The sequence below is a fragment of the Passer montanus genome, unplaced genomic scaffold, assembly GCF_014805655.1.
Source record: "Passer montanus isolate IOZ18808 unplaced genomic scaffold, ASM1480565v1 scaffold71, whole genome shotgun sequence".
Taxonomy (NCBI): Eukaryota; Metazoa; Chordata; class Aves; order Passeriformes; family Passeridae; genus Passer; species Passer montanus.
In genome coordinates, this window is record NW_024372259.1 from 1,557,029 (window position 1) to 1,578,745 (window position 21,717).

The 21,717-nt window shown below is 42.6% G+C and overlaps 1 protein-coding gene across 6 annotated transcripts in view; it reads left to right on the forward strand.

The window, feature by feature from the left end:
- The first annotated feature begins 25 nt into the window (after positions 1–25).
- RALGPS2 (Ral GEF with PH domain and SH3 binding motif 2) overlaps positions 26–21,717 on the forward strand; it is a 112,358-nt gene continuing 90,666 nt past the window's right edge. For 4 of the 6 annotated variants that reach the window (XR_005629964.1, XR_005629965.1, XM_039730268.1 and 1 more), the window contains exon 1: positions 26–220. The gene's annotated coding sequence lies outside the window, so the exon portion shown is untranslated. Of the gene's footprint in view, positions 221–280; positions 655–8,074; positions 8,110–21,717 lie in introns of those variants that run through there. The other 2 variants (XM_039730269.1, XM_039730270.1) reach the window with 2 other exon arrangements.

Here is a 21,717-nt window from a genome sequence, read left to right on the forward strand (position 1 = left end):
GGGGGTGTGCGCGCATGCGCGGGCGGGGCGGGCGCCCCCCCACGCCGTGTGTGTGTGTGTGAGTGTGTGAGTGAGTGAGGGAGGGTGTGTGGGGCAGTGTGGCCGCGGCCGCCCCGCGCCTGCGGAGCCGGCGGCGCGCAGCGACCCGCGCACACACCGCAGCCCCTCCGGCAGCACCGCCGAGCGGCCGCCCCGCCGCCATCCATCCCCCCTCTCGCAGGTGAGCTGCGCTGTCGCGGCGGGGAGAAGGAGGAGGAGAAGGAGGAGGAGGAGGAGGGAGCCGGCGCCCGCCTCCGCGGGGCTCATTGTCCGGCTCCTCGGAGGAGGAGAGAAGAAAGGAGGCTTCACCCCGGCTCGCACGCCGGGCCTTGCAGGGCTGTTGCCGGCCGGGGATTGGAGGCGCTCCGTCCCCTCCCAGATCCGGGGAGGGTCCCGGCCCCCCCGGGGCTCCGCCGCCCACCTGCCGCCCTCTCCTCCTTCCCCACCTTCCCCTCCTCCTCCTCCTCACGCGGGGGCGGCGAGGAGCGGAGCCCCCCTCGCCGGTGTGTGCGCGGCGGGGCCCCAGCCTGCCTGCGGGACGGAGCGTTGCGGGGCTCGGGGAGAGCTGTTCGCCCTCCCAGTGCCCGCTTGCGGGGCTGAAGAGTGGGTTGTAAGGTGGACACCCCACCCTTGCTGTCTGTGGAGCCCTCGGGGACGGGGGTGTTGGGGCGTGGGGACGGGCAGAGCCGCGTCCGCGCGGGGGGCGCCGCGGGGGCCGGAGGGCGGCCGGGGCGGAGCGGGGGCTGTGGCGGGGAGATACCGCTATCCATCGGTCCTGCCCCGGGGATGGGCCCGGCACCGGGGCACGAGGGGCAGGGCAGCGCGCGGGGATGGGGACACGAGGGACAGGGCAGTGCCCGGGAATGGGGACACGAGGGACAGGGCAGCGCGCGGGGATGGAGAAACAAGTGACAGGGCAGCACAAGGGCTGGGGACACGAGGGACAGGGCAGTGTCCAGGGATGGGGAAACAACTGACAGGTGAGCACGAAAGGCTGGGGACACGAGTGACAGGACAGTGCCCAGGGATGGGGACACGAGTGACAGGGCAGTGCCCAGGGATGAGGACACGAGTGACAGGGCAGTGTCCAGGGATGGGGAAACAACTGACAGGTGAGCACGAAAGGCTGGGGACACGAGTGACAGGACGGTGCCCAGGGATGAGGACACAAGTGACAGGGCAGTGTCCAGGGATGAGGACACGAGTGACAGGGCAGTGTCCAGGGACGAGGATACGAGGGACAGGGCAGTGTCCAGGGATGAGGACACGAGGGACACGGACAGTGGCTGTAAGCAGGGGATGAGCACCACGTCGCACCGCTGCCATGTAAACCAGGGTAATTTCAGAGCATGTTACCTTCCAGTACACGGGAGTCTGCTTTAGAGGATGGACAAATAGATGCTGTTTATTAGACATGAGGCATGTTTAGCATTATTTCTTTCCTGGCAGTAGATGCTGGAAAGGCAGTTCTGTAGATATATTTCAAACCACGATGGGTGGTGATGCCAGGTAATATTTTGGAGTAACTTGCCCTGGGGGTTTAATAGTAGTTGCAGGCCTGGTGAAATTGTGTGGATATATATCTCCATTTGCAGGTTTCCTATATTGACATTATTGGAGAGATTCCTCTACTGAAAAAAGGTGCATTTGCACGGGTCTTACTCCTGCATCCCTCCTTGTGTGCCTCTGCTGAATTAAAGAGCTTTGCAATCACAGATAGCTAGAAGAGGTGGAGACTATTTCTTTTCAAATGGGATCAGTAGATAACCAGGCAATCAGATGTTTGATAGGCCTACAGCTTTTTGGGTTTTCTCAGTATTGGAAAATATGGGATGCACAATGATTATTTCCTATTTTTCTCTTATCACTGCTTGCTTCTGCAGTTGATTTCATTTTAGTTGTACTATGGTGGTGTTTATTTCTAAACAAAATGGGTATAACATTCTATTCATGCCAGCTGGTGGTTTGAGACCCTTTTTGTTATAGAGACCTATTGCATGTTTTGCTGGTTGTGCATAATTTTATTTAATGAACTTCAACTTATCAGGTGTTCGTTTTAAAACATTATTAATTCTCAACAGGGCATTGGAAATAACACATGGACCAAAGCTTGAGAACTACTGATGCATTTGTTTAGTGTATTATTGTAAGGTGTAGTAGAGCCAGAGGATTTCCACTGGCACCTCTGCATGAGCTGTACTGCCTTGGACCCTGCTCTTGGGGGCTGATATGATCCACATGGGTGCCAAAACAGCTGGACTGAGTTGGCACCATCAAGTGCCACAGCATAATGTTGTACAGAAGTTGATAATAGTGATTTTTTTTTTCTAGCAATGTCTGTGCTTACTCTGGAAAATATTTTATGTTTCTGGGCTACATAAGTGAATTATTTTTTTATTATTTTTAATTTCGATGGTGGGGTTTTTTTTAAAGGAAATTCCTTGCAGAAGCAGAATTATTCCTGCTCGTGGGCTGTGTGCAGTCCTGCTCAGAAGTTGCTAAAGCTGGGTCACTGGAATTGAGAGGGTGCCCTCTGGTGACATCTGTGTTTGGAGTTTGAGCTGCATGTAAAGGAGCTCTCCGGCTAGTCTGGAATGAAACATTCTCCCAGCACAGCTGCGGGTGTGTTCTGCCCTGAGATGCTGCTGTGGCTTGGCTGAGGTGGGGGACGAGCACTTGGGAATTCATGTGGAGCATGTACAGCAGTCCCTTGGTGTCTGGGAGCCCCCTTGTGAAATATTCTGCCTTGTAACTTATTTTGCTGCCTTTTAATAAGAAATGTTTAACTTGGTCCAATTCCCCCCCCCCAAGAAAATCCCCTTCATGAGGTTATTCTGTTTACTCACAGTGGGTTTTGTTTGGGTTTTTTTTTGTTTTTTTCCTGTAGAAATGTGGGAATTTTCCTGCAGAATTTTGGAGCTGTCTTTTCCTTTTTACACGTCTGTCTTGCCTTGTGACTGTAGATTAAAAATGCTAGTGTTTAGATGTTTTATTGATCTTTATGCTGCTCAGCACTAAGGAACAAGAATGAAGGTACAGGGCTAACTTTAACTTCAACCACTTGTGTAAACTTCGGTTTTTGAAATTGACTGTGATTTTTGAATGACTGTGGTTTTTGAAACTTTGTTTTTTTGAAACTGTCTGAAATTAACAAAATTTCTTCTGTACAGAAAAGTAATGCAGTCATAGTGTGCTAATGTTCTGCTTGATGTGTTTGAATATTAAAAGATTTGAATTGACAAGCCACACCTCCATCTTAATCAGTTTGTTCCACTATTTTTTTATTTTTTTTTTGCATTGAGATACGGGACTAATCTTCTCCTTCATATTTGCTTGAAGCTGAGTCATTTGAGCTCCTCCTTTCATTCAGTAACTAAAGCTAAGTTGAAAATATCCTTCAGGGGTGGGGAGTATAATTGGTTGCATTTTTTCAAAGTATAAGCGACCAAAGGCATGATATGTTTCTCTTCTAAGTATTGGTTTACAGCTCTTGTTAGAAAACAGAAATGTATTTTCAAAATAATGAAAGATTTCTGTTAAAAATCTTTGCATTTAAATACCTGGAGCTGCTGCAGTAGAAATCATCTTTTAATATAAGTGTATGTGTCATAGTTACTGCATGAACAGAAGCTTTGTGGGCTTTGTGTTTGGTCTGTTTATGAATTAATCACCTTAAAAGACTGCTGAAGTGAGTGAGTCTTAATGTTGCAGTTGGGTGTTTTAAGTAGATTCTCTGTATGCTCAGTCCCCTGGAACGTGTGGATGTGTGACTGCATCTCTTTTTGTTTTCCAGAGATCCATAAAAGCCTTGTGGGATCCTAGGGAGAATGGCACTGGAGTCCTGGCTGTGGGCAAGCTGGTCCCACCTGGGCTCCTGCCCAGCAGGATGGGGCCATCCCAGATGGGAACTGGAGTGTGGGAGGCTCCCAGTGCTGGCTCTGCAGTCAGGAGGAGTGGGGAGCAGGGGAGGGTGGCCCAAAGTCCCAAACAGGGAGGGTGTATCATGCCTCGTGGTGTGCTGTGAACACTGGAGCTGCTGGCTGTGACTCAGGAGTTAGAATGGCACAATTGATGGGCACTGAAGCAGCTTGTGGCCAAGGGAGGCTGTTCCTAGTCTCTGTTTCAGTTTATAGGAGAGTTTGTTTCAAAAGGAACCTGTTTGGTAAATCTTAGAGTACAGCAAATAAAACACTGACAAGTCTAGTGAGTCACCACGAAGTATTTTAAAATGCAGTGTTGCTGACCTGCCTATAAGGTTGATCTTTACTCTCTTGGACTGTGTTCTGATGTGTGCCACTCTAGTACACTCTCAGCTGGTGTTTCCAGAGCTCCCCATGGGCTTCCAGATGGGTTGTAGATGTCATGTGGCACAGGTGGTGTCTGCCTTGAACCCGTGGAGATCCCCTGAGTTTGCTCACAGAGTGCTTCCTACCCCAGCCTTATTGTCACTGTAACTTTTTACACGTCAGTAACTTCAGCACAGGCAAACAACAGCTGGGTGCTAAGGTGTGCTTTTCCATAAGGACAGGATTCCCTTTCTCTTCCCATGGCTTTGTTGTCCTGACTTACAAGAATGTAATTTGGGTAAAATTAGGAAAAGAAGCAGCTGTGTACCTTGCAGGGCCTAGAGGCTTTGCCCTTATTTCTGTAGGTCTGCACTGTTTAGGTGTGTTTTGACAGTTTGGGTAAAATTGGGAAAAGAAGCAGCTGTGTACCTTTGCAAGGCCTGGAGGCTTTGCCCTTATTTCTGTAGGTCTGCACTGTTTAGGTGTGTTTTGGCTCTTTGTATCAACTGCCCCAACAAGTCAAGGTTTCCTGCCCCAGAAACTCCCTGGCTGTGCTGCAGGCACACCTTTGGCTGGCACTGAGAAGCTCTAGAGCTGCTTGGTCAGAATATCAAGGAACTCTCTTATCAGCCCCTCCTGAGCATCATATTTGTGGTTTAAAAACCTGCCTATTTCTTAGTGGTAAAGAGCAGCCTCCTGTGTTAAAGATTAAGGCTGTAACATGGCAGTTGATTTGATGCCAGATGTGAGAGAACAACACATCCATTGCTGCTTGATGGTCGAGGGGAAGCCTTTCCCTTTTCTCTTCTGCAGGCTGATGTTGCTTGCGGTCCCCTATGACAGGATAGATCTTGATTCAAACTCTGAAGAATATTTATTTATTCTTTTTCTTTGAGATGCAGGACTTGTGGCCTGTTCTCCATGCCTGTTTCAGAAATTCCTTTGTATTTAAACGTGCACATACATTCTGTAGGCAAGGGAAGCTTGAGCTGGCGTGTGAACGTGTGCCTGCCCTGTTTTCCCTGGTCTTTCTGAGGAGACTGTGAGTCTGTCCCATGCATTTCAAGTGTGACCACAACAGTTAATGTAGCTCAGTGCCTCATCAGTATGTAGTTGAGATTTGAACATGGATTAGAACAAGCTGGCTGAAGCTCAATCCAGATAAAATATACATGATGATGTGGATGTAATTATCAGCCTCCCTAATTGAAGGGCTGCATTTGCCATTTGGTAGAAGCGTTAGTGCCCTCTGGTGACTCACATTTATTACTTGTTCTTAGCAATCTTATTGAAGCAGTAAAATCAGTTTTTTAAAGTCTTTGACTGGAAGACTGAGACCCCCCCTCAGCTGATTAGACTTGGGAAGTTTGACTGGAAGTTGTCTTTGCCATTCCTCCCGTGGGTTTTAGATAGCAGTGTAGCTCCTAGTGCAAGTAAGGAATTGTTACAAGCCTGGATCAGTTAAAGAGTTGAAACCAGCATGCCCAAGGCATAAGCAGAACTGCCAGTGAGGGAGTTTGGCTGTTGAGCTTGCTATGAGCTCCTCTGCCAAAAAGTGGTTGGCCCAATTTATTAATTTCTTGGAGCTCATGAATCTCTTGACTTACACTGCTTGTCCTGTGTGTCCATCAGCTATCGAGGGCTGAAGTGCTCAGAGAACAAATGGGTAACAGGGTTTGCAGAGGAGAAGCTTGAGGTACCCTGGCTTTCATGCTGTAATTCCATTTTAAAGTGATTTGGATGCAGAATGTGGTGCAGAAGGCTTTGCTGGCTTTGGAGCTGCCTCAGTGGCACTTATGCTTTGGGATATGCATGTGTCACCTCTTTTCCTCTTTAATGGAGCTGTGCTGTTGGCAGCAGTCAGTTAAGTCTGAAGTGACCTAGGTCTGGCTGTCCCTGCTCTGACCATTGCTGTAGTAGTGTGGCATTAAAAGTTGTTTGATTTGTGCCTCCCTCATTATTCATTGAGGGGCAGCTTGGAGACTGTGTAGTCTGCTCTCATTGAAATGGGCTCAGATTGATTGTGCTGGGGAAGAAGGATATTGATCTTTTTCAGAAGTTGAAGGTGTATTTCTTAGATAATAGTGACTAGATAAAACTGGCAGAGATCCTGAAAAAAGTGATCTTAATGCAGTTTGTAAATTGGATTGCTTTTATCACATTATTAATGTGCCCAGGGTTTAGAGTAATTGTCTAGACTCTAGTATTATATTTTCATTTAGATTTAGAATTAGTGGTATAGTGTCGCAGAGTGACTGGACTCAGACTAATATGTGAATAAACAGGACTAGTACAAACTGCTGTGATACATAATTTTCAGATGAATGTGTAGGCAGGCAGAAGCCTCCAGTGAAAAGCTGAAGGTCTCATCTCTACTGTTTTTCTTTATTAGCTTCGTATATGAATTTGTCTGAGGAGGTGTGTAAGCACAGATAGACTTATGAGTTCTGTGTAAAACTCAAATCTGTAAACTCTGTAAATGGTTGTTTCTAGTCCACTCGTTTTATTGCCAGGTTGTTTGTGTGATCTTCTAATTGCTCTGAATTTCTGTTGCTTGCTTGATAACTTTGGGGTCCTCCACAGCTGTCACTAATCCAAGTTGGTTTGTGATTGAATTAGGTTGTGACCCCATGTGCAGTGACAGCTTTTTTATTGACTGCTCACTTCTCTCCCTGTATTGGCAGAAATAGAGAGATAATGCAGTAGAGAGAACTGCATCAGAGAACTTACCCTGCAAGAAATGAAGCTTCCCCCCTGTCCCTTGCCTTGTTTTTCAGTTTGATAGTTCCCCCAAACTGTTCACTTCAGCTGTACAAACTCTTGGGCTAATGTCGTGGCAGAGAAAGGAACATGAAAAAGTATTAGTGGTGGAGACAACTGGCAAGTATAAAATCAAGTTCCCATAAACCAGCTGAAATCAAAAGTGGATCAAATGACAATTATTTATTAGTTGAGCTTGTGGAGCAGTTATCTTGAATGCCTAGCTGGGTATGTAAGTGTGGGAGCTTGAAATAAATTTGCAACTTTGTTTCAGATTTTATGCAAAAAGAATTGAGGCACTTTAGGATCCTTGTGGCACTTCTGAAAATTCTTTTGGCACAGAGCTAAACTTTACCATTGTTGCATCTTTTGCAGTAGCTGGTGAAGTGATTGGCAGAGATGATGGTGTTGGTGGAAACTTGGTCACATAGCTGATCATGTCCAGAAATCTGTAAAGTATTCTGGGGATTGCAAAAGCATCTGCAGTTAGCAGATGTGAGGTGTTACAATGCTGGCCCTTTGGCACAGAGCTAAACTTGACCATTGTTGCATCTTTTGCAGTAGGCTGGTGAAGTGATTGGCAGAGATGATGGTGTTGGTGGAAACTTGGTCACATAGCTGATCATGTCCAGAAATCTGTAAAGTATTCTGGGGATTGCAAAAGCATCTGCAGTTAGCAGATGTGAGGTGTTACAATGCTGGTGGCATTGCATTGTGGATTTCAAAATGCACATAAATTCTACGTGCCGGATCAGTAAAAGATAAAAAGGTCCAGAGATTCAAGCTGCTCACTCTCCCATTACTGCATCACTGTTTTGTGCCGTCACTAATTAGTAACTTTAACATTATGAAGCGTATTGATAAAGCACATGGTTACCTGGATGACTCACAATTGTTGCACTTCCTCTCCCACTGTCATGTAATTAACTTTCCCTGTGTGGTTAAAGGGCACCTGAACAGTGCTGCTGTTGCTGGCAGGTCCACACCACTCTGCCAACAGGCACTTTTCCCATGTGCTTTATTGGTAAGTCTACCTGAGAAGGGGCAGCTATCTCGTGTATTTTTAGAATATTAGTCATGTACTTTTAGGCTGACCAGTTTGTTTAGTCATTAGTCATCAGGCTTGTCTGGTAAGTGCCTCTAAATAATTTTGATATAATTATTGATCAGACTTTTACAGAACTATGCCAACAGGCATTTTGGAAAAGAATAATGTGTAAGAGTAGAATCACTGAGTTCAGTCCTTCCATGCAGTTCAAGTGATTTGCAAGTATTTTCTGGAGCTCAGAGTGCAAAATTACTGAAGTATTAGCAAGATTTCTGCTTAGCTACATATGAACCCTCTGCTTCTGAGACACGAGTGTGGTGGACAGTGAGCAGCCTGAAACTTGAGGCATTTGTTAGGGTGGGTAAAACCTGGCCCTCGCAGGCCTGCCTCAAGATAAAATGAGGTTAAACATTACCTAACTATAAGGCTTTATTATTATTACCTTTTAATATGTCATTCACTGATGGTGTCAGGTGTGTGGTTTCTTCGGAAACTGTTTCCTGCGTTCTTTATATAACAGCAGATGTCCCTCTGTGCTAGAAATGTTTTTGCTACTTTGTGTTTAAAAAGCCTTTGCTCATCACCCATTGCTGGTTGTTTGCTCTATTGATGATTCATAATTTCTTACAATCGTCCATTGGGGATTTTTTTGCCTCCTAGGCTGGGCCTATTTTGCATTTATTTTGAACAGATTTTGCCAGGTAGCTCTTTGAGAATAGATTTTGGTATTCATAGTGATAAGCCTTGCTAAGTTTTTAATGGTGCTTTAAACAAGTACATATTGTGTTACATTGGACAAAGGAGTACCAAATCTCATCACAGTGTGAAACTGTGATTCTTTGATTATCTTTTATACCCTTAGGTACTGTAGGTATGCTGGCAAAGGATGATTTTATTTGTGGAAATTGTTCAGCTCCATTGCCAATATCTGTTAAAGTGGCTGAGTGTCCACCTGGAACAATTTTAAAGGAATTTAGAGAGGAAAATGATGTTAACCAAATTGTAGTCAGGAGATAAAACAAAAAAGCAAGCTTGGTAAGTTTTCACTCTTGATGTGTACTGGAGGTGCAGTGTTTTATAATGCTGAAGGCACATTAAAGCAATATGAAGCAAAAAAAGCTACTTTTGAGGTACAGTGTTTCTTTACCTTTGAGGAATGGTAGGTAAGCAGATGGAGTTCTCTAGGACCTGCTTGTGAGCAGCTTCCTCAGAGCCTGCATGTAATGACTTGCCCCTGTACTTAATTAACTCGCTGGCTTTTTTTAAATGTGGATAGGGTCTGTGTGATGACAGAACTTGAACTGTATTTCATGCTGTGACTTGCCTTTAATACTTCTGAAAAGTCAGTCTTGACTCTTTTCTGAAGCTGTCTTGGTGGGAAGGCTTCTTCAATTAGGACCAAGTTCATGTTTCAGATAAGGCAATTTAATTTGTCTTCAAAGAGGTATTTCTATAGCTGTGTATAAGCTGCTATTCAGGGACAGGGGTTTGTTAAGAGGGGTCTAAAACTGCCTGAGACCAGCAGCTGGAATGGTTTTAATTTCTTCTGGTTTTTGATCATTAATGCCATATGACTGGGAGGGAGAGGGGGAAGAAATATCCACATATGTGATGTTGCACATTGCTATATATATATATATATTTAATGTACAATGGAAAGTTTTAAAGTATTTAAGGTGACATTATGTCAGGACTTGGCAAAACTTAGCAAGTGTGTAAAACAGATATGAACTTTTAATCATATTTAGACTAAAAGGAGTTGACAATATGCACTATTGATCTGAGGCTGATGTGGTTTTGTTGAAGAATAATTCTTGATCTGAATTGTATCACTTATAAGACAGTAAAGACATTAATTGAAAGGGCATTGTTGAGGCCAAAGTCTTTTATAAAGGGTAGGTTTGGAAGATGTGAAATCTGTTGTGCAGCTCTGTATGTTGATACAATTCAGAGGTGTGTTGTATTTGTGTTGCACTGTTAGACAGACATAGAAATCCAGTTGGCATCTGTTAAGTGATACTGCTAAAAAGGGAAGATAGTTCCTTGCATTATTTATCAGACAAACGTAAGAGATGTCTTGCTAAGCTATTGCACCCACAAAACTTGTGTTAATTCCCTCATTTGTAAACAAAGATGTATTGTAGAAGAGTTTAGACCTTTATTTCAGCTCTGTTTGTTTTTTTTTAAGGTAGCTCTTATTTTCCTGACTTAGGAAATTATTTTACTTACTTTTTCTTCGTCTCTTTTTGTGAGATAATATTCTTAAATGGAAAACAGAATCAGGCAGTAGTGGAGTTAAAGGACATGGACAGAGGTGAGATCTCTCCAGGGATCAGGAAAAGACAGGCTTCCCTTGCTGCCTTGGGATTTGCCAGAGCTCTGTGCTGCTTTCAGGTGTCGGGTTCCTGTGTCTGGTACTCAGTGTCGTGGATATCTTCTTGATTTTACCTGAAGTGAGGGAGGGAAGATGAGGAGAAGTGATGGACTTCAGCAACTGAAGTTTTTGTTGCTTGTCTCTTTCTCTGGTGTCATCTTTCCCTATTATGTTCCAGCCTCTTAATGGAATTGGATATCTTTTTTCCCCCAGGGCAGTTGGGTGTGTTTCTATGATCTTATCATTAGACTTGCTGATCACTGTTTCTTTGTTGCTTATTCTGTATTTCTGATTCTCCTAAAGTTGGTAGAAGTGCTTTGCTTACAGGAAAAAAAATGCTGTCTTTTGGAATTCATAATCAGCATCTTCTCTGATGATGAGGAGGCTGATGATTTTTAATGTAATACTTAAAATCAGAGAACATACAGGGAAGAGGTAAAGGAGTCTTGCCTAGGTTGGACATGCCTCTTGGGAATTGTGTTCTCTTTTGGGTATGGGGCTTTTGGGGCTGGGTTGAGCATTTGCTTGGGTCCCAGGGTGAGCTGATGTTGTTTCATGTTTTAGTGAGGGGGCTGGTTTATGCAGCAGTCTCTGGTAGAGCAGCCCTGCTGTCTGTTTGCCAGCTCTGTCAGATCAATGGTGTGTATTAGCCACACACAACTCTCCTGGAAAGCCCTGCTCTGTTGTTTGTGAACGAACTAGATTCATCTGTCAGAAAGACCCTGTAAATCTCTATATGGATATTGCATTTAAATGAGTAGTTGGGTTGCCTCTTTTTGCTTAGGTAGTTTTTGTTGGCTGACTAGGAGGTAGTGAAAGATAAATTTGTATAGGTCATTAAAATAGCTTTGCTTTTAAGTGATAAAGCTGTTTCAAATGTATCACCTGCCAAAACACACTAACCATGTTGTGGCTGGTGACTTCAGGGTATTTCAACAGTAAGGTACTAATACCCTATTTATGATGTGGCTGGTTCTCTTTTATGTTTAAATAACAGCAGGACCAGCATGAACCTCCCCTACTTGGCAAGCTGAACATGAAACTAAAAGATTAAAGTGTTTTCAAAGGGCAGCCAAGGTATTGGCTTTTTCAGCCATTCTTCCAGCAGGTGAGAGGCAACTTGCTTCCTGCTAGTATAGAATGGGGAAATGCATTACTAATTTGTGTTTTGCTTTCGTTTTTTAGTTTAATGATATGGATGATCTTGACTTTGAGATAACACTGAAAGCTCTTAATTAGTTTAGTTTATATATATACACACTCATGCACACACATATATATTTAATTGGGCTCCCTGTGGAGCTCTCCCAGCTGAGTTTGTTTCCCTGCACAGCTTTCTCTTCACTGGAGCTTTTTTGTTGCTCAGGCAAGGCTGCTCCCTCTTTCGTGTGCAGCATCCACTCATCCTTCTAATGTTGACAGATTTCATTGTACCTCCAGAACAAGGACAGTTTAATGACAAAGCAGTAGAAAATCCTTGTCCAAACTGTAACTTGGGCTACTCGTTCCAAATACTTTGAAACAATTGCTCAGACCCTTTCAGTTCTCCGTGTTAGTCATGGACATTTCTTTCATGTTTTTTCCTCCTATTCAAGGTAAATCTTGCATGAGAGCAAAAATGTTTGTCTTAGCTAAGCTACATGTTTATGCAACTGAAATTTTGTTTTAAGGCAGCAATACAGGGCATGGCAGGGCTCGAAGAAGTGTTGTATTTTCATTTAGATGAGGTGAAGAATTCACTTCCATTGGTTTGTCCAGGATGACCAATGTCTGTTGCTTTAGTGTTGTTGGTTATTCTGGACCAACAGGTGTCCTCTCTCCAGAAGGGGGGAATAAATGTTTTTGCAAAATTTTGGACAGAATTCCTGCAGGATTCCAACCAGAAGTTGCCAGGGAACAGGAATCCTTACCTGGTAGATGTCTCAGGATCTGAGGATCTTTGCTTTAGTTCTTCTTATTGTGGTTTCCCTGAGCTTTGTGCTGCTTTATTGCTGTGATGGTTTTGGTGAACCTGGAAAGGAAGCAAAGCATTTTCCAGTCATTTTTCTATGATCAGAGATTTTGGCTGTTAATGTTAGTGAAGTAGCAGATAGGGGATTCTTTTGGAAGGTTCTAATCTGTGAGCTTTTTAAAGATAAAGTTACCATCACCTCATGGTCCCATGACAATGGGTTTTATATCCCTACTTGTGATAGCTTGCCCTGTCATGCCATGCACTTTCTTGCATTATAGTGTTCTAGGTTTACTTTTTATCCATTAAAAGATTAACGAAAAGTTGAATATCATTCTTTTTTTAGTTAAATGAAATGTCAAATGGCATGGTTTCCTTAAAAGGAAAGTGTTATCTGCTGTAAACCAGTAGTTTACATTCAAAACACCATTTTCCTTCACATCCATCACAACTATATTGTGTACAGAATACCTCTGTCATTACTCTTGGACCCAAGTTTCCAGCTTACACATATCTGCACTTAAATCAATCTTTAATGTCTGCTTTCATTGATTTGGCAGAAATGGACACAGCTGTGTTTCATAAGCTTAAGGATATGTTTGAGTGATAATTATCCAGTCATCCACTGAATAGCTCAAATATCCAAGTAGCTGGGTAGAATATCACTTGTGAACATACTGTGCTGAATTCACAGTGCTGGAATAATCTTAAAAATCCTTCTTGACAGTCTGTGTCGAAGGCATGTCATTAATCTTGCCCCTGCAGTGTCTTTCTCTTGGTTTTGTAACAAGAATTTAAGGCTTGCCTTTACTGCCCTTAGAGGTATACAAATGATTTTGTATAGCTGGTTCTTACTCTTTGCCAGCTGTGCTCTTCAAATTAATGCTTGTGCTGCTACATCTCGGTGTCTTTTTGATGTCTTCTGGAAAGCATTGTATTCTGCATCAGTTACACAAGTTCTGTAGATATTTATTATGTCATTCCCTCTTTAGGGCAGATCCTTTCATCAATAATGTAGATAGATGGCTTAGAAGTGGCTCCAGCAGGGCTCTTGTTCATAATGCACATTTACCTGAAATCACATTGAGATTTTTCTGGTGACTGGACTGCTGTTCTTAGTAAACAAACAATAAATGAATTTACCAGAATTTCAGGCCTTCAAATAAATTCCTGTCTACCTTGAGTGTCTAAAGAGACACCATTGCCCTGTGGTCTACTGTAAGTTTCTATTTTGATAGCAAGAAAAAAGGTCTGATACCATCTTAAAAATACACTGGCTTCCTTCATGAAAGCATTCACTCTGAATTATTTCAGTAGAAGCAAACATATTCTTGGTCAACAGTTTCAAGCACTTTGAGTAGGTCAGGCTGTCTGGCTGTTGGAGTCCTGTATTTGAAATAACTTGGTTTCTAGGTTTCTGTGTAACTTGGTTTCTGTCATGTTTCATTAGGCAGATGCTTTGGTGGTCACTGGTTGCTGACTGATCTTGGGTGGAGAAAGGCATTTGGGTCTTTATCTGTCCTCTGCTGAGTTGGCTGATTTTCTGAGACCCTTCCAAAGGCAGGTAGAAATATGGAAAATAGGTGAATGGGGTGCTCAGATTGATAAATAACTGGTTTGTGTGTTGTTTGCTTGTTGAAGTTGTCTACTCTGGGCTTGACACACTTCCATAAATGAATGCAGGGGATGGTGACACAGGCAGGAGATCCAGCTCTCTTCCCAGATGTCTGTTGTAGTTTCCCATAGCAGTCACCACACCAAACAGGCAATTCATAGGCTGATAGATTTTTTTTTTCCTGTTAGCACCATTTCTATAGCAACGGTGCATATTGCTGCATGATGTTCAGAAAAGAATAATTATAGAGAACATGGCTGAAATGTTGCTCTCCCAGGTTTTACTGATCAAGGCTGTACTCATCTCTCTGGAAGCTGAATTTCAAAACAGACTAAGATATTATGTGTCCTCTTTGAGAAAGGTCCTTAGTGTTTAATAGCAGCTTAATAAAGAAATACAATAAATTGTTCTCTCAACAGTATTTTCTCCTGAGTGGAAAAGCTCAGGTGTTCAACAGGGGAGGAGTTTTGACGTCTTTTTCTTAAATGTCAATCTTTTTTGCCTTACTGTACAAACCAAGGGTGCAGCCAAGGCTGGTGGATGTACCAAGTCCTTAATTCTGTGGATTTGGAGGCTGTTATTCAGCAACAGTTGGGACTTTCTCATTTTTCTCTTGTTAAAAAACTGTCCTAGGATGGTTTGATCATCTTAGTTTTGGTTTGGCTGTTTGCAATTTTGACTCTAGCACTTGATGCCTCCAGGAGCAGGCATGGAAATTTGAGTTTTCTTTACATCCCTGTGTGATGTGTAGGTTTACAGAGGAAATTCAGTGTGGATCCTCAGGCTTCGTTTTTGTCAGGTTTTTTCTTACATGTCCTTTTGGCATGTGAGGCTGCTGATTGCTGGTGTCAGAGTCCCTGTAGTCTGTTTGCAGTAACAAAACTCAGGCTGTCAGTTGTCATTCCTGCCTCAGAACTTAAAAGTGTGCCATTGTACATAAAATTATATTCAAGTATTTTTCCCAAATCTTTTTCCTTCTTAGAGAAGGCATGCCACCTGCATGGATCCATTTGCAGATCATTACAATGATTTTCTTCAAGTCTGCCTTCTGCTGAAAATTTTTGTGCTGCCTAACTGTAAATAATAATAAAGAAGCTAGGAATATAGAAGGCAGTTCTAGAGACTTTTCACTGTGAGATGTGATATTTTTCTGATGCACAGTCTTAATAATTCTTCCCCATTCGTGTGTTGCTTTTATTATCCTCAAACAAAGCAAAACTGGATCTAACTACCTCTGAAAAGAGTTTTTGGATCCTGAAGTCCGTGTTAGCAGCATTCAGTGCTTCACTGTTGCATGCTCTTAAGTATGATATCCCTGTTCACAGGGGTGTCCACAGATGTGTTCTTTATTAATTCCACTGATTTCGTGCCTGCACTTCTTAGCCAGAATAACACTTTGCAAACTGAGCATCAGTTAATCAAGAGGACGTTAATAATTTAATCCTTTTGTTTGCAAACAAACCTGACAACTGTATGGCTAAGTGGTGGAGGTCTTGAAAATCCAATTGGGGAAAGATTATCATCTTCTAGAACTGCCTAATTAATTAAAAATATTTGCTTCTAGTTTAAATCCTATTTATTTTCTTTGCAATCTTTTTACTTCTTATTCTTGAGAAGAAATATTTCCTTCACAAATGTCTCTAGGTTATGTTTTCTCCTGTTGTGTCTTTGGGGCAAGGAGGGATTCTCCTCCGGTTCCCTACTGAGCAAACCTGGATTTCTTCTTCAGGATGAAAACAAATTTTGCTCCAAGAGGTCACACTTTGGGTTGGCTTTAGTTGTGGGAGGGAGATGAGGAAGGTAGAATCTTGCACTTTTGATGTACTTTCTGTGCTAAAAGAATTCCCAGCTGCTTACTCTTTTGGCATATGGGAGGGAAACCAAACTGTGTCTCATAAATTTAGAGTTTCACTCTTCTGGTAGCAATTGCAAAGTAATGGGTAGATCCAAAGGAATGAAGCTTTGTTTTATGCACTTTTCTCAAGAACTGCAATCAGAGTCTTCTTGGTGATCTCTGAAGGAAGAAGTGCCAGGGACCTGATGATTTGTAAGCAGTTTGTGATAGAAAGTTCTTCAGGTTTTGTGCAGTTATTGTCTTAGTGTGCCTACATTTAACACTCAGACACTGCTGGAGAGGCCTTTTGGTAGCAGAAAGCCAACCGCTTAGGACCTCAGGCCAAACCTAAATAGCACATACACGTGTTCACATTTTTGGCTTACTCCATTTGTTGCCTGCAATGATCCTTTGCCTTCTGCTTGATCCGTGCCTTTGTGAGGGCCCAGATCTGCCACTGCTTGCAGCTGTGTACCATTTGAGTTCTCCTACTCAAATTTGTTGCCTTCTGCTAGAATATCTCCCATTGAAGTCCTGGCCCTGAATTGATCCACTGAGTAAAGCTGCTTTTGGGTGGTGGAAGTAAGAGTGGTAAGGATCTCCTTCCTATCTGTGTGTAACTAACCTGGAAAAATTTCCATTTTAAGCTGAACCTCTTGATTGTTGTTGCAAGTTGATGATGGACTGAGATAATGGTTTGATTTTTGTAATAGGATTTGGTAAATGAGTAACTTGTGCCCTCAAGAAGGATATTCTGGCTTTCAGTTTTGGTTTTTCTTTCTTTATCTCAGCCTAGGTCATAGGAGCTACAAGTTGTACCAGTTTTTGAGATAAAAAAGGAGGGCATGGCTACTGGAGAGCCACAGAGGAGAGGCCTAGAGAGCTGGAAACCAAGATATGAATGAGACAGAGCCTTGCTGTTATCTCTCTCTTTTTCTTTATTTTTCCTCCAGCCTCCTTCCATTCCCTAAGTTGGGGAATTAGGTGCACAAAAGCAGCAATAAGATTTATTCAGAACAAATTATAGTGAAAGTGCTTTGTGAATAGTGTCTTAAAGAATAATAATTTTACCTAATTGACAGCTAAAGCCTTTTTTCAAGGTGGAAAAAGAGAATCTAAATTTAAATGAACATACTTAAATGAAGCTTCTTTTTTATTTAAAACTTCAGTGTCAAACCTAATGAAAGAACTTTTTGTTCCCTTTCTTGCAATTCCGTGGATTCTAATTTCATCCGTCTTGGAGCTTAACCAGCTGATACTGCTGTGACTGTTGTGCAACAGATGCTTGGGGAAGGAATGCGAGTGTGACAGCAGTGAGCTGTGTGAGCACAGAAGTTTGCAGCAGCAGTCTGTGAGTCTTTGAGTTTGCAGCAGCAGTCTGTGTCACTGGGTCAGCTGTGCTGCTCCTGCAGCACCCTGGGGCACCCTTTCTGTCAGGAAGGAGTCCAGCATGAGCTTCAGCAGCTGTGAGATATTTGCTGTTAGTGGTGGTGATTGAAAGCTGGTCAAAAACCCAATTGCTCTTATTCAGATGTTGAGCATAAATTTGCATTTTATTCTTCTGGTTTATCTGCATTGTGTACTTCTGGTTTATCCTCCTGATAGTTAAATATGGCAAGTGTGTCCTCGTGTAGATCTCAGTTTCATACCATAAGCAAGCTGAGGTCTCGTGAGTTCCACTTAGGAATGAAGTTTCACTGCCTTCAGAATACCTGCAAGCCCTTCTGTGCATGCATTTCATGGAAAAAATTTTTGGGAACAAGGTGACCAGAACTGCATAGAGTACAGCATCAGTGTCTCTTTTGCAATGTTTTGCAGGTAGTGTTGGTTCATAACTAATGCAAATATCTGGGTCTCATGTGGCTACTTCATGCTTACAGCTTTTGTGGGATCATTTCAAGGTGAAATTTACAGCAGAAATTTTACAGGAATCAGCTACAAGAGTCCTTTAATAATTGACCTTTTTTTTCTTTTCATTCTTCTGTCCATCAAATAGTTTTATTTCTCCTGTATTACATTTGTTTCCTGTATTTTGAAATTATTTTTGTTATAATATTTGTAGTGGTATTGCATATGTAGTAACTCTTAATAATCTGGTTTTTTAATATTATGCTGCCCTATCTGTTCTTGTCGTGCTTCTATCCAACGTGTGTTTTCTTCTCTCTCTTATCTCAGTCTTCACTAGTGGTAAATTAGGCAGTGCTTTGCCAAGATTCACACATCTGGAGATTTCATAGTGTGTGAGATTTTAGGTCTGGGATTTTATTATTTTCAGTGATAAATTTCCTGCAGGAGAATGCAGTTGTATTAAATTGCTTGAGCTTTTATTTTATGTCTTTTGTGGAAGTTGCTATTTTTATCCATTTTACTCTCTTAATATCATCATGCCTACTGAAAACTGAATTAATGTGTGGCATTAGGTGTTTTTCATTTCTCTTCTTTAAGGATATTTACATACTATATTTATTTATACAGTGCAGTAACTTGGGTGGGTTTCTGCTTTGGTGGCTGGAATGTGAAATGAAGGATATAGTTTGGAAAGTGCAGTTTGTTTTTTCTTTGTTGTTCTTTGCCTCTTCCTTGGTGACTCTGCTTCATTGCTTCATTGTGGAGCTTTTTTGTTCCTTGGGTCTTCTTCTTTAGGTGTGGATTGTGTGCTTTGATATTTTTTTTTTTAAATCTGTTTGGTTTCTTACTTTTTTTCATTGTGGGTGGTGTTGGTTCTTAGCAGTTGTCTCAGCTTTTTCCTTTTAGACCATAAGTTTTCCTGCACTCTCTAGTTTCTACAAGATCAGAAGCTCAGGTTCATTCAGATTTTTTTGGTCCCTAAAGCCTTTGATAGTGGCTCTGCATTTATAGTTAATGATGATCCATGCAAAGCACTTTTGTTTTCTTAATGGAGATCTGTGCTCAAAACAAATGACACTTTGTACTGACATTATGAATAAGAACAAATTGGATATTGGTCATCTTGACTCTTGAGCTATTCCTAAAACTTCAGTGTTTGTTTCCTCAAAGCTTCTGTACTGTTCTGGGCAGGAAGTTTCAAATGTAGTTTTCAGGTTGTCTTTTAAAATGCTGTTTATGCAGTATTTTGGGACAGTGTTTGACCCAAACTGAGCCAAGAATGTTTACTGTGGGAGTCAGGCGTAAGTGTTCTGTTAGATGTCTGTGAGTCCAGTACTCTGTGCTCAGGTTCTTTCAGATACTCCCCACATGGAGGGTGTAATGCTTAATGCTAGATTAACCATTTGTATATAGCTGATGTTAGAGAGGATTTCTGATTTAGCAGTGTGATAGAAAATACACTGAAATCACAATACAAATGCAAGTTCAACCTAGCAAACTCCAGCAATTGCAGTATACAGTTTAACACAGTACTGATGTGTGATCTGGAGTGTGCTCACTGTCACGATGCTGGTGACACCAGAAGGAATACGTGGGTTGGAGGCAGCTGAAGCTCTGAAATTCCTTGGTGCTGTGGTTTTGTAGAGTCACGTCTCACCTGCCCCGTGCTGCTGTAGCTAACCCCGGGAGACACTTGTACCAAAGAGCTCGGGGAGAAGCATTTCCAGCAGCAGTTGATTCACTCGGCTGGGATGCAGTCAGTGGGTCTGACAGAGCTGTTTGTGTGACACAAGGGCACTCTCTGCTCCCCTTGGTGCTGAGGTCAGGCCGGCTCTGCACACCCTGCTGCTGCCCAGCTGCCCTCCCTTGGGGGACCTGCAGCTCGGGCCCTGCATGGGAATGAGCAGCAGCACAGCCTTGGGTGAGTTTGCAGAAAAACTCTCTGAAGGCAACAGACCCCGCTTAGCTGTGCTGGCTTTGGCTGGGATAAAGTTCATTTTCTCCACAGTATCTAGTGTGGGGCTGTGTTTGGGATTTATGCTGAGAGCAGTGTTGATACCACAGCAATATTTTGGTTACTGTGACTGAGCAGGGCTTACACAGAGTCAAGGCCTTTTCTGCTCCTCATCCCACCTGCAAAGAGGCTGGGATGCACAACAAGTTGGGAGGGTGTATAGCCAGGAGAGCTGACCCCAACAGCGTAATTCTAGGTCATATATATATAATAATATAAATCTGGGGGAAGGAGGTGGAAGGGACGACATTTGGAGTGGCTTTTGCCTTTCCAAGTCACTGTTACACAGGATGGAGCCCTGCTTTCCTGGGGCTGGCTGCACACCTGCCTGCTCATGGGAAGCAGTGAATGAATTCCGTGCTTTGCTTGAGCACACAGGTTTTGCTTTCCCTACTGAGCTGTCTCCATCTCAGCCGATGAGATTTTTCTCTTCTGTTCTGCTGGTTCTCTCCCCCATCCACTGTGGGGGAGTGAGTGAGTGGCTGCATGGGGCTGAATTGCTGGCTGGGGCTAAACCACAGCAATAGTCTAAATATTTTAATTGTTTGGGTGTGATGACCATTTGTATCAGTATTTTTAGTTTCCGTTCATACTGTGCAGTATGAATGGCATGGTAGGAAGATACCACACAGTGTGTCAAGGCTTCAGGCTGGCATAAATGCTTAGGTGTTTGTGCATCGTAGGAAAAACACTCTCAGTTCCAATGTAATTCATTTCGGAGCACAAAGGCACTTGTTGAATTAGAGAGGAGAAACTGACTGGAAGTTCAAATTACTCAGTGTAATTCAGTTTTGGTAATTGGATATACAAGGTAGGCAGTGAGCACTGTGACTCACTATTGCAGTGTGGTGACAGTCATTCCACAGACCAGCTGTGCTGCTCTGAACTTCTCTGCTCTTGATCACTTTCTGATATTGCTGTTCATTGATTAATTTGGTGTTGAGCAGAAGGATAGTATAGGAAGCAAATTATTTAGTTATTCCAATGTGAGGATTTTTTCAATATTTGTCTCATGTGGCACATTGACCAAAACTGTTGCTGTGACTGTTCCTGTCACAGCAGTGGTGATGTACTTTTGAAAGCTGCTAGATATAAGAACATTGTGAAGATTGCCAATTCTGGAACTTTAAAGTCGATAAATATATATTTACAGCAGTCCAATGCTAATTCAGCTCCTTAGTGTATCCACAAAGTGTGAAAAAGTATAAATATATTCAGGCATACCCTTGTAATGCAGCAGTGGACACAAAATTATCATTGTGCGGATGGCTTTTTTAGGGTCTACATCTACAGCTTGATGATAGATGTTATATTTTGTAAACTGTATTTCCTTTGGATGGAGGGTTTTTTCCTAAGTGATTTTCTGCTTGTTAAAAAATAAATTGAATAAAACAGTATTTGTGTGCCTCCTAGAAGTCACTTATCAGCACATCTAACTAAGAGACAGAGTTCTCTCAAATCCCATCACAGTAACCAGGTAGAAGAGAAAAACGTGCATCATGTGCTGTCCCTTCCAGGCAGATCCTGTGAGGTGGAAAGTCTGTCAGGAAATATGGGGAGGAGTTCCTGTGAGTGGCTGTGGGTTATGTGAGAGGAGTCATTGAGGAAACTGGGCTTTAGCATTTGCTGATAGAGGAATTAATTTGCTCTTGTTGATGTGAGGCTGAGCTGCCAACTCCATAGACTTCTATGATACGTATAATTGCTTTTAATTAGCACTATCCAAATACCTCCACAAAAAAAGCCCCCAGAGCTCAGGTTTTTATTTTTCCTTGCACAGAAGAACATCCCTAATTATTTCCCTTTTTGCCTCCCATTAATATGGAGAAGGGGATCAATTGAAGCTGATGTGAGCCAAGGGTAAAATATATAACCTTAATTTAAGATTACACAATTTTGTCATACTCTCCATAACTGTATCACGCAAAGCCAAAGTTTCAACTTTCCT